This window comes from Sander lucioperca, chromosome 20, assembly GCF_008315115.2.
Source record: "Sander lucioperca isolate FBNREF2018 chromosome 20, SLUC_FBN_1.2, whole genome shotgun sequence".
NCBI classification, from domain to species: Eukaryota; Metazoa; Chordata; class Actinopteri; order Perciformes; family Percidae; genus Sander; species Sander lucioperca.
In genome coordinates, this window is record NC_050192.1 from 19,330,825 (window position 1) to 19,344,611 (window position 13,787).

Sequence of the window (13,787 nt, forward strand, 5' to 3'; positions counted from 1 at the left end):
ATAATGGTTTTATGGCTTCAAGGTGCAATGTGGAGGCTACTCTAATCCATTAACTGACACCATGGGCAATTACCTCCCCATCATGTACAGCAATGCTTGGAGGCAGATGGCAAATGGCACAGTGCTTTCAAAGATTCATTTTTCCACACATGAGATGCGGGTTAATGTGTTATAATGACCTTTGGGAGGCAAAGATTTGACAGGGTAGAATCATTATGTTGTAATGGTTTAAGCACTTCTGATCAATACTACCATCCAAAAACATCTGTTTCTGGACATCTAACTGACTCACAGCTTTAAAATCCCTCTCTAACTTCCAATTATCCTCCTTGGAATTGGTATAGATTTAATGAGGAGAATCAATACAAGAGATAATGGTTTTGCACAGGTATTGTAAATGCCAGTATGTGAAGTTAACACTTGAAGAAGTCTGGAATACATTACTGAAGCCGCTCAACAGGATCAGCCCACTTGCTGAGGCTCCAGATGTTCTGTGCATTGACATTAGTCCCCAACACATTCCGTTGTCTGTGTTGTCTGCTTCATGCACATACCCCCACGCCAAATTCCGTTTAAAAATCTGGGAATTAAATATGACCTAACCCATTAGCAAAGATTAGTATCTCCAAAACAGGATTAAACTCCTGTAACGAACTATCACAGCACAGCCTTCATTTCGGCTAACACACAAAACGCCACACATCATTGTACAAGTTATGTCCTTCTAAGTTTTGCCTGATTGTCCTCCATTGCGTTGATTGCAGCTCGTTACATTATCGACTGCATTAGATCAATGATAAAAGTTTTTCTCTAAATAACGCACCGCTTGGTGGATACATTCTATGCCGAATAGCCAATTCCTTGATGCTTTTTGTAAAACATCGCAACTTAACGCACATGGTACGTTTTACTTTTGCCAGCAAGCAATACATTATTAAATTTGAAATTTATTGAGCGGAGTTTGGTGTGACGTTTTCTTAACAAGGGAGAAGGTGCAACGCGTTGATAAGAAATCACGAGTGTCTAACAAATCTTTAAACCTCAGTATTTCCTGTAGTGAGAAGCGTTAGGAAACTGTTTTTTTGTTAAACTTCGCATAAAACAGCTAGTAAATAGGCCTGCTAAATTGCTGCTTACCTCTGGATGTGCCGCTGATTTGTCGCTTACTGTACAGCCGTGTTTTCTCTCTGTGTATTCCCCTAAAAGGTATCAAAAGTTAGAAAATATAAAACTCGTCCTCTGTGTCAACGGTCCTTCGAAAAAAGTTCCCAAATTTACATCCTGGTGTGAGGAAACTGGTCTAAAAACGAGCCAAACTGGAGCAAAAAATGAAACGTCTTCGCAGCAGCTGAGGTCACTGCTGAAGTTTTAGTTCAAACAATATTCCCACGAGACAAACAAGTAGACAAGCTGCTTCCTTCGTCCTCCCCACGCCCAGGAAACCGGTTAACTACATGCCCGGCTCAGGTGGAACTCACTGGATATCATGACTAAACACACACGCGCGCGTACACACACGTCCAGTTTTTACCGGCAGGAGTCTTGCTTTCTGTTATGCGTATCCAGCGCGACACACACGCAGCCGGATCTGCAGATCTGCAGCCCTGGAGCTCCGCGAGACGCTACAAATCAGGATCAGGATGAGGATTTTTCTTCCTACTCCTCCTCCTCCTCCCAATACCAATCCCCCCCCACACACACACCCCAATGACTGGAGGTTACTACAATGAGTCAAGTTAGAAAGCGTGAGATTCATTGACACCAGAAGCATGGTTAGTTTCCTTTCAAAATAAAACTTGCGGGCTTCCTAAATCAGAACCAGTAAGTGCACAATGTCAAATCAAGGGCGTAACTTTGGGTTCAACATTGTGGGGGATTGAGATTGTGTATTAAAAAAAGTGACTGAAAAGACATCAGAAAAAAATCTCGAAAAAGGCGGAAAGAATTGCCCCAAAAACCCTTGAAAAAGACGGAAAAAAAGTGTCCCAAAAAAACTTGAAAAAGGCGAAAAACAATTCCCCCAAAAAACCTTGAAAAAGGCGAGAAAAAAAATGCCCCCAAAAAAATTCGAAAAAGCCAGAAAAAATTGTCCCAAAAACCCTCAAAAAAGATGAAAAAAATTGACCCAAAAAACCTTGAAAAAGGTGGAAAAAATTGTCCCAAAAAAACTCGAAAAGTCAGAAAAAATTGTCCCCAAAACCCTCAAAAAAGATGAAAAAAATTGACCCCAAAAACCTTGAAAAAGGCGACAAAAAAACGTTGAATGAATTGTCTAAAAATTTTTTAAAAAGGAGCCAAAAAAACTCTACAAAGGTGCAAAAAATGTCCCAAAAAACCTAAAAAAAGGCAGAAAAAATTGTCCCAAAAAACTCGAAAAGCAACAAAAACATTGAAAAAGGAACAAAAACTTTGAAAAAGGCCCAGTTTTGATTAATCCCCCCCATCATTAATATGTTAATACACTGCACATATTTATATTTCATTTATATTACTCTAAACCACCTTCTGTAAACCAACTGTATACTACTGTTAACACTGCACTATATTTCTTGTCCTGTCTATACCTGTCTGTACCTGTCTATACCGGTCTATACCTGTCTGTACCTGTCTATACCGGTCTATACCTGTCTGTACCTGTCTATACCGGTCTATACCTGTCTGTACCTGTCTATACCGGTCTATACCTGTCTGTACCTGTCTATACCGGTCTATACCTGTCTGTACCTGTCTATACCGGTCTATACCGGTCTATACCTGTCTGTACCTGTCTATACCGGTCTATACCTGTCTGTACCTGTCTATACCGGTCTATACCTGTCTGTACCTGTCTATACCGGTCTATACCTGTCTGTACCTGTCTATACCGGTCTATACCTGTCTGTACCTGTCTATACCGGTCTATACCTGTCTGTACCTGTCTATACCTGTCTGTACCTGTCTGTACCTGTCTATACCTGTCTATACCTGTCTATACCGGTCTATACCTGTCTGTACCTGTCTATTCCTGTCTATACCTGTCTGTACCTGTCTATACCTGTCTATACCTGTCTGTACCTGTCTGTACCTGTCTATACCTGTCTATACCTGTCTATACCGGTCTATACCTGTCTGTACCTGTCTATTCCTGTCTATACCTGTCTGTACCTGTCTATACCTGTCTATACCTGTCTATACCGGTCTATACCTGTCTGTACCTGTCTATACCTGTCTATACCTGTCTATACCTGTCTGTACCTGTCTATACCGGTCTATACTTTGTATATCAGATTGCACTTTTGTGCTCTTTTTGCACTTCTCGTTGGACGCAAACTGCATTTCGTTGTCTTTATACTTGTACTCTGCACAATGACAATAAAGTTGAATCTAATCTAATCTATATTACGCCTATGGCACAAAAACAAGTAATTTGACTCCGGTTTGAAGTTGCTCTCAGTGTACTTGCACACAACAATTAAGAAGAAGACTGAAATAGACATACAGCTCTTTCTGATAGTGGAATGAACTTTGACCCCTGACAACGAACAAAAAAACTAAAATATACAGTGAATAAGACACTGTCAGTTTAAGACAATGCTACGACAACAACCACAGTATTCATTTTGTCATTATGACTCATCTAAAATTCTAATTATGAGCGATCAGAACAGTGCATTCATGACTAAACACGCCAACATCAACCACTTTGTTATTTATGTGCCGTTGATGGACACTACTGTCACACAAAGCTGTGTATCATGGCAACAGAGCAGAAAACGAAATTAATGAATCCTTGGAAAATAAAATGTCCAGTTGTAAATTTATAAATTTTGGGGTTTTTTTATAGACAAAATGCATAATACAAAGAATCAGGTAAACAACATCAGCACATTAAAAAAACAGATATTGAATGAATAAAAATAGATCGTATAAAGGATACATTACATAGGGAAAATTAATATAAATGAATAAATAAGTGGGGCGCCTGGGTAGCTCACCTGGTAGAGCGTGCGCCCCATGTACAGAAGCTTGGTCCTCGCCACAGCAGCCGCTGGTTCAATTCCAACCTGCAACCCTTTGCTGTATGTCATTCCCCCTCTCTCTCCCCCTTCAATTCTGAGCTGTCCTGTCAAATAAAGGCCTAAATTGGCCAAAAAAATAAACAGTAGTATCTGTATAAACATGAAATCATATTCAGTCAGAGGATGCAGGGAAAACAACTCTAAAGTTTATTATAAATCGGCAGTTTTGTTTTTCATTACTATAACTATTATTCTAACTATAACTATTTTTCAAATTCTCACAAACAACATGTGACACATACAAATATATATATATATATATATATATATATATATATATATATATACATTTACTTTTAATAAAGCATTTATGATGACATAACATCAGCATACTCAAGAAGAAAGAATATATATTATTATAAATTGGCAGTCGCTCTGTGCTTTGTGCCCACTTTGCATCATTTCCTGTTGCCATAGAACGATACAGTAATTGTGCCAAATTGACTTTAATTAACAGAGTTTATTTGGCCGTAAACAATTACAGATTCCTATTGAGATCCGGTATATTTAGACTTCTGGGCATTGTTTTTTCAAAAGCGATTTTATTTTGAAAAGCATCAGGAAGACTTCCTCTATATCTTTTCTCCCTTGACAGTAGGCAGATTAAACTCAGCCCCATGGGTTTACATTGAAGGTTACTGTAATAAAGAAATCAAACTACCTCTTTAAAAACAACAGGGGGAATAAAAGGTGTGACAGTAATCACCATAACAACACTGCATTTAACTAAGAAATAAAAAACAATATAAAGCAAAAACAAACTTTTTTCTTCTGACAGATGTTGTTCGTGCTGCAGCCTTATCCACATTTTAGATTACTTTTAAACAGATTACTGACACAGTTACATTTACACCCATAATAATCTATTTAGAATTCAATCAATTGTTTTTTTAATTTGTTTTTTAATTTAATTTTATCTGTACATTTTCAATCTCATTTTATTCTTTTGGACATTTGAAATCGAAGCAATCAGAGTAAATGTTCAGAGAGGTCTGGGAGAGTGGTCGCGTTGTCAAGCCCAGTTAAGCGTGCAGTCGCCCCTGCTGCTAATTCGAGGGCCTCGAGGGGCACAATGGAGGCTTTTGTTGTTGGAGAATTTGTCTGAGAAGTAATCCTTGACACTGGGCCATTCAGGGGCCTAACCTTTTGTTTCATAAGTCTCCTGAATGTTACAGTAGGCACCACTGCATTAGACCAGTGGTTCTCAAACTTTTTTCAATAATGTTCCCCTTTTGAATTGTTTCTTTAAGCCAAGTACTCCCTGACCAGCGCTAATCATTTTTGGTAGAAAAAAAGTCTCTATAAAGAGGAACAGTACAGCGCTGTCAGCGATAGATTTACTAAACAACAGCCTGGTAACTGGAAAACATTTAAATGCTGATGAGAAAAGGAGACGGTAGACGGTAGAAAGAAGGAAGGAAGTAAGGCAAGAATAGGTCGAAAATAGTATCAAAAACTTCAAAAACAGTGACATAACTTAGAAAAAGCGAGAAACTTGTAAAACGTAGAAGGAAGGAGGTAGGGGTGTAAGAAAAAATCGATACACTTGAGTATCGCAATATTTTATTTTGCAATACTGTATCGATTTTCAAAAAGGCAACTAAAAGGCAATTCATTTAATTTAATTTTTTTTTTTTAAATTTACGTTAAAAAATATATTCATATATATTCACGTAAGACAGTGGTTCACGTTTATATTGTGTTTAAACCCCCTACCGCTAGATGGCTATGCTGAGACACACCACTGGTGTCCTTGCCTAACAGTGACTAGCAGTGCCTAACAGTGCCTAACAGTGCCTAACAGTGACTAGCAGTGCCTAACAGTGCCTAACAGTGCCTAACAGTGCCTAGCAGTGCCTAACAGTGCCTAGCAGTGCCTAACAGTGCCTAGCAGTGCCTAACAGAGCCTAACAGTGCCTAGCAGTGCCTAACAGTGCCTAACAGTGCCTAGCAGTGCCTAACAGTGCCTAGCAGTGCCTAACAGTGCCTAACAGTGCCTAGCAGTGCCTAACAGTGCCTAACAGTGCCTAGCAGTGCCTAACAGAGCCTAACAGTGCCTAGCAGTGCCTAACAGTGCCTAACAGTGCCTAACAGTGCCTAGCAGTGCCTAACAGTGCCTAACAGTGCCTAGCAGTGCCTAACAGAGCCTAACAGTGCCTAGCAGTGCCTAACAGTGCCTAACAGTGCCTAACAGTGCCTAACAGTGCCTAACAGTGCCTAGCAGTGCCTAGCAGTGCCTAACAGAGCCTAACAGTGCCTAGCAGTGCCTAACAGTGCCTAACAGTGCCTAGCAGTGCCTAGCAGTGCCTAACAGAGCCTAACAGTGCCTAGCAGTGCCTAACAGTGCCTAACAGTGCCTAGCAGTGCCTAACAGAGCCTAACAGTGCCTAACAGTGCCTAGCAGTGCCTAACAGTGCCTAACAGTGCCTAGCAGTGCCTAACAGAGCCTAACAGTGCCTAACAGTGCCTAACAGAGCCTAACAGTGCCTAGCAGTGCCTAGCAGTGCCTAGCAGTGCCTAGCAGTGCCTAATAGTGCCTAGCAGTGCCTAGCAGTGCCTAGCAGTGCCTAGCAGTGCCCAACAGTGCCCAGCAGTGTCTAACAGTGCCTAACAGTGCCTAACAGTGCCTAACAGTGCCTAGCAGTGCCTAACAGTGTCTAACAGTGCCTAACAGTGCCTAACAGTGTCTAACAGTGCCTAACAGTGTCTAACAGTGCCTAACAGTGCCTAACAGTGTCTAACAGTGCCTAACAGTGCCTAACAGTGCCTAGCAGTGCCTGACTGTTTGCTAGAAGCTAACAACGTAGCTATGGCTGAACTTTGGCTTACTTTAGCATATCAACATTAGCTCACTAAGAACCTGGGAACCACAATCCCAAACTGGCAGTTTGATTTTCTGTGTACTGAATTGTTTACCTAAAGTAAACTTCTTTGACTGTTATGAACATCATGTCTTTTTTTAAATATTAGTTTTCTAAAATTATACTTAAGAAATTCCCAATATATCGCCTTACGCACAGTATCAAAATATATTGCAATATATTGAATCGTGACCCATGTATCGTGATACGTATCGCCAGATTCTTGCCAATACACAGCCCTAGAAGGTAGGGATGAACAGGTCCAAAGAAGGCGACACAAATGTCACATTTTTGGTAGGAAAAAAAAAAGTCTACATAAATAGGAACAATGTTCTGGACAACAACAGCCTTGTAAGTCGCCCGTAACGGCAGCAGAGATTTGTGTCGTACTGAGTAAGAGCTGTGTGTGAATGTACATGTGTTTCGGAGGCTGTTGAAAGTTTAATGGACAGGAGCAGGGAATGAAGTTGAAGCCTTGGCTGGTGATGTTTTTGCTTTTCAAAGATTTATATCTTCCATAAAGGAACCAATGGGCTTCAGGCTGAGAGCTGCAGACAGGGGAAGTAAGGAAGTCAACACTATTTTGTATATATTTGTTTCTGTTTCTGTATTTATTGTTTATTCTTGTTAATGTTTAATATGTTTTTAGTTTTTTTATGTATGCACCAATCAGCAAGGCTAATTTCATGTAGGGTAACTACTGTGGCAATAAACTCCTTCTGTTGAGAGATGAACTAACACGTCGGCTTGGTCTTAACATCAGGCGTCGTGTCACATTGCCAGTCCTATCTCCACAGCGCTGTGGAGATAGCTGGGATAGACCGGGGACGTTTCCAAGATTCTTACTGTCTACACTCACTGCAAACGGCAGCCTCAGTGTGGTCAGAGAAAGGTCGTGGTAACGGCAAATAAAATGTAGTGAAAGTAAAGCCAGGGTCCACATTTTGGCCTTGTTTGAACTTTGATCGTGTATTTTAAAGTGAGAGAGAATAGAGAGTCAAGGAGACAGAGATTTCTACAGAGATCAGCCATAATTGACTTTTAAAGGAACATACTGCTTGTCAGATGTCCGTAGTTGATAAACATGGAAGAAAGGCCAAAAACGGGATTAAACTGTAACATCATGAAACTGGTCATAGCTGTGGTTAAATCTCTGTCAGGAGTGGGATTTGAACCCACGCCTCCATTTGAAGACCAGAAGTCCCTTTGCTCAGGAAGGAGCTAACCCTTGAGTGTGGCGCCTTAGACCGCTCGGCCATCCTGCCACACAGAAGTCATAGTAACCGTGCTCAGTCGAGAACCACCATTTTGGATGACCAGAGCAGTTTTATACAGCAGCAGTCAATGTGGTGCTGACAGCAATAAACACATGGAATACATACAAATTACAGTGCTTTACTTTACGTAGCTATATGTTTGACTGGCTCACGGACACAGTTAAAGTTAAAAGAAAGGAAAAGGGGATAAAACTGTAACATCATCAAACTAAGAGTGATCACAGCTGTGGTGAAATCTCTGTCAGGAGTGGGATTTGAACCCACGCCTCCATTTGAAGACCAGAAGTCCCTTTGCTCAGGAAGGAGCTAAGTCTTGAGTCTGGCGCCTTAGACCACTCGGCCATCCTGACATCTGTAACACCACTGTTGCCATATTCAGTCAAAAACTCATATTGGATGACCAAAGATTTCAGCACGTTTCTTTCTATTGTTTATCTGGAGTATTTGTGTTTGAGCTAAAAAATGAAAATAATAATAAGGTATTCAAACACCTCATGCTGCGTTCCAGACACAATTTTTAGCCCGTAAGTTATGACTTCAAGTCACGACTCACGACTTGGTAGCGTTCCAGGCAAAGTCACGACAAACCCTTCTAGCTTGCGTTAGCTAGCGGCTACCTACCGTTGACGTTAGCTAGCGCATGCTGATACTAGCGATTTCTAGTTGGCAACATATTTTGGGCTTCATTTAATAAACATAACCTGTAGTAGTACACAATCGTATGTGTATTGTTTTGATTACAATGTGCAGAATTACTTTACGTTGCCTATTTATGTCTATTTCTCTCTGTTAATCACCGGCGTCTGTACAGCATCAACAGGGGGCGCCATTGTTGTTTATACGTGTGTGACGTCAAAAACTGTAACTGGGAGTACAACGATCTGGTACGAGTTCACGGGGAGTAAGTTACGGGGTTGACTGCCGTTCCAGGGCACTTTCACGGGTAGAAGGTTGTGACAACACGAGTTACGGGATGCGTGGAACGTAGCATCAGTAGGGAGAGAACTGCGGTACTAAGATTCATTAAAAACTCCAACGTTGGACTAAACATCTCTACATGTTTAAGGACACAGTTGAACAGGGAAACAGACAGTTTCACATGTTAAAAAGGAGGATGAAGTCAGTGGTTAAATATCTGTCAGGAGAGGGATTTGAACCCACGCCTCCATTTGGAGACCAGAAGTCCCTTTGCTCAGGAAGGAGCGAACCCTTGAGTCTGGCGCCTTAGACCGCTCAGCCATCCTGACAACTGTACTCCCAAGTTAACCATAGTGAGATCAGAACCTCCATTTTGGATGATGGAAGATTTTTAGCACTTTTCTAAGACACTAAATACACATTTTTCGATTTACCTTTGGTACAGGCTGAAATATCTCTGATTATTATTGGATGGATTGGGATGACTTTACTGTACCAGTGGTGTAGTCTACGTGATACGCAGATATACTCACTAAGAAAGCTCCAGGAGTTCCATATACCCACTTAAAAATGTGCAATGACACACAACAACATACTTTCCATTATATTTTTGACATATTTTAAATTGTCATCTGTGGGGGGTTTTTCTTTGCATAGGCTAAATAAAGGTATTTTAGCCGTGAATTGCTGCATAAAAGTGTATCAAAATTTAGGAAATGAAGTCTTTGACGCTGAAAAGTTCCCTGGGGAAAGGCACCCAGACCCCACCCCCCAAAACATATAGATATACAGTACAGTATACCCACTACAGTACATTAGACTAGACCACTATACTGTACCAATGTTAATGACGATCCTGACAACTAAGAGTTCATGGTGACCGTAGTGAGTCGAAAACCACATTTTGGATGAACGAAAATTTCAGCATGTCTCTTTCACGATTGGGTATCTAAGTATTAACATTAATTACAAAGTCCAATTTGGGACTAACAACCTCTACATTTTAACAATCTTTTATGGACACATTTTTAACTGTTCAAGGAAGCTGAAATCTGGGATAATGTCAGGAGCTGGATTTGAACCCACACATCCATTTGGAGACCAGAAGTCCCTTTCCGCAGGAAGGAGTGACCCCATGAGTCTGGCACCTTAGACCGCTCGGCGATCCTGACAACTACAGTTGATGGTGAACCTGGTCAGTACAGAACCACCATTGTGGATGACCAGAGCGGTTTTATACAATAACAGTCAATGTGGTGCTGACAGCAATAAATGTGAGGACTATATACAAATTACAGTGCATTACTTTTGGTAGCTATGTGTACGAATGGGTCATTAGAACAGTCTGTTTAGTTTGAGTTGAAAGAGGTATTCAAACACCTCAATGGGGAAAAAGAAAAAAAGATTTATAAAAACTACAACATGGGACTAAAGATACCTATATTATTATGATCTGTTAAGGACATATTTGTTACACATGGTAAACACATTTAAAAGAAAGGACAAGTGGGATATAGCTGTAACATCATCACATTAAATGGTATGACCTGTGGTTAAAGCTCTGTCAGGAGTGGGATTTGAACCCACACCTCCATTTGGAGACCAGAAGTCCCTTTGCTCAGGAAGGCATGAACCCTTGAGTCTGGCGCCTTAGACCACTCCGCCATCCTGACATCTGTAAGCACAAAGTCAGTCAAAAACATTTGGATGGACAATTCACAATTGTTCTTCTGGTAAAAGCCATAAATTGCTAAATTGCAAATATTAACTACTGACAACGTACATCAGTGTTGTTCCGTGAAATCACACATAATTGTCTCTGGAGAAAACCAAAGTTGTGAATTCACACACATTGTTTGAACTTTGAGAGTGTGTTAAAGTGAGAGAAGATAGAGCATCAAAGATATTTAAAGGAGACAGAGATATCCACAGACTTCAGCTGTCATGGACTTTTAAAGGAAATACTGCTTGTCAGATGTCCGTAATTGTCAGTATACCATCTTGTGTTGGCAATGTCTGTTGGTCCACCACTTTGGCACGGACTGAAATATCCCAGATTCCTGTTATATGGATGACTGTAACTTGTCATAGAAGTTAGCAAAGGGGGCAGTATCATGGTAGGAGGTGTGTGATTGGATGTCAGTTGATAAAACAAAAAAATGGGACTAATAATCCCTAAATGGACACAGCTGTCATACAGGGAAACACACAGTAGAAAGAAAGGCAAAAGGGGATACAATTGTAATAGCATCAAACTAAAAGACAATGAAACTATCATAGCTCTGTCAGAAGTGGGATTTGAACCCACACCTCCATTTGGAGACCAGAAGTCCCTTTCAATCAGGAAGGATTTATCCCTTGAGTCTGGCACCTTAGACCACTCAGCCATCCTGACACAAAGAGCTCAACGTAACCGTGCTCAGTCGAGGACAACCATTTTGGATTGATGAGCAAAGATTTCAGCAAGTTTCTTTCACTTTCATGTTCTTCTGGGGAAGCCCAAAATTGTATATTATAGCGAGGTTTATGACACAAAATAATCTCAAATCCCAAATTGTCTTATTTGCTCGGCTAGCTGTGATAAGTAAGTGATTAAAAACAACATGCTGTTACGATCTGAATCTGAAATGGCTGAATTCTTTGTTTTTTAAAGAAACTGACTTTAGAGTCATCTATCCATAGGTGTTTAATTTCCATTTGGAGACCAGACGTCCCTTTACTCAGGAAGGAGTGAACCCTTGAGTCTGGCGCCTTAGACCGCTCGGCCATCCTGACAACTATAAGCACAAAATAACCAAAGTAAAACCCCAAAATTGCATATTACAAGGAATGCACACTCTGAAATGTCTCTGATTATTATTAGATGGATTGCCGACAGTCACGGTCCTGTTCCAGGGGAACCACATACATTTGTTTTAAAGGAGAAACACTGACATTTCTTTATCTATTTTGTTTGAAGTTTGCTCTCTTGTTCTGTTGTTTCTTCAGATGTCTTTCCCGCTCTCTCCGTCACTCATGCAGCACTAAGCCCATCTGCCCTCGCTCAAAGCCTGATGTCAACCCATGACCTTTGACCCTGTGTGTGTCTGGTTTACCTTCGCACATAGCAGTAGGTCAGGTCAGTCATCCATGGATGATACATTCCTGCTAACTGCCCGTCTCTATTTCTCATCCATTATCCTTGTATGCAAGGGCGTAACTTTGGGTTCAATGAGATATCCAATTTTGAGCAAAATTGACATTTTGAGCATCAAACACTTAATTTTCTGTATTTTGGTGAATTTTTCTGCAACAATTTGTGCCTTTTCTGCATCATTTTATTGTGCAAATGTCTTTATTTATGGAAAGGAAATTATAACAGGTTTTTGTGGTGGGTTGCACTGGCCAGTTATGATTACTGGGGGGGGCAGCAACCCCCCCATCCCCCCTGTAAATTACGCCTATGCTTGTATGGATAACAAGAACACAGAACTAATTTGTTCCTAAATCGCATCTGCAAAAATATCTGAACAATCAAGAGCCTTAACTTGAAGCACCTTTTGTTTTGTATTTTGTGAGATTTCAAATCAAACTGAAGCATTAAATTGATATTTGAACAGTAGCAGAGCAGTATTCATCGGAGGAGGTGTGTGTCTGGATGTCAGTTGGTTAAACAATTTTAGAGATACAGCGTTTCGGTCGAAACGTATTTTTCGAAATAAATTATTGCTTGCATAATGGTCAGTGTGCGGGACTTTCTCTAAGCTTCTGATCTGCTACTTTTGATCTTATCCTACGCACCTGCCCGACAAAAGAGGTGTGCAAAAAAGCTTTCCTAAGTTGGTTAAACAATGAATTTATGGAGAAAACTGTGATTTTGAGAGGATAAAAACTCCAGCAGGGACTAAAAACACCTACATTTGTTATATTATGATTTCTAATGGACAAAGTTGTCACACAGGGAAAACGCAAATGTTTAAAACACAATGATCAAACATTATTAAAACAAAGAGGTATGAAACCTGTGGTAAAATCTCTGTCAGGAGCGGGATTTGAACCCACGCCTCCATTTGGAGACCAGAAGTCCCTTTGCTCAGGAAGGAGTGAACCCTTGAGTCTGGCGCCTTAGACCGCTCGGCCATCCTGACAACTATAAGTAGAATGGCCAAAGATTTCAGCACGTTTCGTTCATGATTGTTCATCTGAAGCTGTACTGTACATGAGGTTGTATGAAATGCCAAGAAAATGGTCACAAAATGCGTTAAAAAATAAAATAAATACTCACCCACTTCTGACTAGATGTGAATACAAACTACAGGATTGTCTGAAAGAAACAAAAGAGACAAATATCAACTACTGTCAATTATTTGGAAGATGACATCTTATGTCACTACAGAGGTGGGCGCTTTCACTCCATCCATCCATCCATCCATCCATCCATCCATCTACCCATCCATCCACCCATCCATCCATCCATCCATCCATCCATCTACCCATCCATCCACCCATCCATCCACCCATCCATCCATCCATCCATCCATCTACCCATCCATCCACCCATCCATCCATCCATCCACCCATCCATCCATCCATCCATCCATCCATCCATCCATCCATCCATCCATCCACCCATCCATCCATCTCCATCCATCCATCCATCCATCTACCCATCCATCCATCCATCCATCCACCCA

The 13,787-nt window shown here is 40.7% G+C and overlaps 1 protein-coding gene and 5 non-coding genes across 8 annotated transcripts in view; all 6 read right to left on the minus strand.

The window, feature by feature from the left end:
- The window catches only part of LOC116047920 (plexin-B2-like), a 244,747-nt gene extending 243,132 nt beyond the window's left edge, over window positions 1-1,615 (minus strand). Inside the window, exon 1 of one of the 3 annotated variants that reach the window (XM_031296960.2) lies at window positions 1,532-1,615. The gene's annotated coding sequence lies outside the window, so the exon portion shown is untranslated. Of the gene's footprint in view, window positions 1-1,137 lie in introns of all 3 variants that reach the window. The other 2 variants (XM_031296961.2, XM_031296959.2) reach the window with 2 other exon arrangements.
- Window positions 1,616-8,435: 6,820 nt separating this feature from the next.
- Window positions 8,436-8,546, minus strand: trnal-caa. Its single transcript has 2 exons — window positions 8,509-8,546; window positions 8,436-8,481 (listed from the first exon to the last, which is right to left on the minus strand). It is a non-coding gene; the product is annotated as a tRNA-Leu (tRNA).
- A 786-nt stretch (window positions 8,547-9,332) lies between these two features.
- On the minus strand, window positions 9,333-9,443 carry trnal-caa. Its single transcript has 2 exons — window positions 9,406-9,443; window positions 9,333-9,378 (listed from the first exon to the last, which is right to left on the minus strand). It is a non-coding gene; the product is annotated as a tRNA-Leu (tRNA).
- A 1,233-nt stretch (window positions 9,444-10,676) lies between these two features.
- On the minus strand, window positions 10,677-10,787 carry trnal-caa. The gene is made up of 2 exons: window positions 10,750-10,787; window positions 10,677-10,722 (listed from the first exon to the last, which is right to left on the minus strand). It is a non-coding gene; the product is annotated as a tRNA-Leu (tRNA).
- A 610-nt stretch (window positions 10,788-11,397) lies between these two features.
- trnal-caa lies at window positions 11,398-11,509 on the minus strand. The gene is made up of 2 exons: window positions 11,472-11,509; window positions 11,398-11,443 (listed from the first exon to the last, which is right to left on the minus strand). It is a non-coding gene; the product is annotated as a tRNA-Leu (tRNA).
- Window positions 11,510-13,130: 1,621 nt separating this feature from the next.
- On the minus strand, window positions 13,131-13,241 carry trnal-caa. Its single transcript has 2 exons — window positions 13,204-13,241; window positions 13,131-13,176 (listed from the first exon to the last, which is right to left on the minus strand). It is a non-coding gene; the product is annotated as a tRNA-Leu (tRNA).
- Window positions 13,242-13,787: the final 546 nt, after the last annotated feature.